Source organism: Nycticebus coucang, chromosome 1 (assembly GCF_027406575.1).
Source record: "Nycticebus coucang isolate mNycCou1 chromosome 1, mNycCou1.pri, whole genome shotgun sequence".
NCBI lineage: Eukaryota > Metazoa > Chordata > Mammalia > Primates > Lorisidae > Nycticebus > Nycticebus coucang.
In genome coordinates this window covers 95,147,116-95,147,788 of record NC_069780.1, presented here as the reverse complement: position 1 = coordinate 95,147,788, position 673 = coordinate 95,147,116, and the positions used below count along the sequence as shown (strand labels likewise).

Below are 673 nucleotides of genomic sequence, written 5' to 3'. Positions count from 1 at the left end.
TCGCTGTTGCTCAGGCTGGTCTGGAACTCCTGAGCTCAAGGGATCCTCCTGCCTTCTCCTCTCAGAGTGCTGGCATTACAGGTGTGAGCCACCACGCCTGGCCATCTAATTAATTTTTTCAAGGGCCTTTCCTTAAAAATTGTTGATGCTATGTTTATGATATAAGCTTTATAAATTATTATTAAAATTGTCATAATTGTGCCCACTTTGGCAGGATATATACTAAAATTGGACCAATACAGAGAAGATTAGCATGGCCCTTGTGCAAGGATGACATGCAAATTCATGAAGTGCTCCCTATTAAATTATTTTTTTAATTGGCATAATTGCATTTTCTTCTTGTGACTAAGATTTAAAAAAAGAAGCATCAAAGGCACAGAATAGTGATAAATAGAATATGTTATATTACATTATTAATGGTCGTGAACCTGCTAGTTAAGCTTACCTGTGGTTTTCTCTTCTAACTCTGTTTTCACATCCTTGTAAAGGATTATTTTCTGAAGCTGACACTTCTTGTCTCTGATCTATAAACAAAGGTTAATGTGTACATTAAAATACAGAGAAAATGTACACATTTTCTCCTAGAATTTAATTTAGATAAAATTGAAATATGTTTAAGTTTTATATGAATGTTTTGGAATGAATTACAGAGAGCAACAGACAAGACATACTG

At 34.2% G+C, this 673-nt stretch overlaps 1 non-coding gene across 1 annotated transcript; it reads left to right on the top strand.

Annotated features, from left to right (window-relative positions):
- Positions 1–200: 200 nt before the first annotated feature.
- Positions 201–305, top strand: LOC128592516 (U6 spliceosomal RNA). Its single transcript, XR_008381905.1, has one exon. It is a non-coding gene; the product is annotated as a U6 spliceosomal RNA (small nuclear RNA).
- The last annotated feature ends 368 nt before the right edge of the window (positions 306–673 follow it).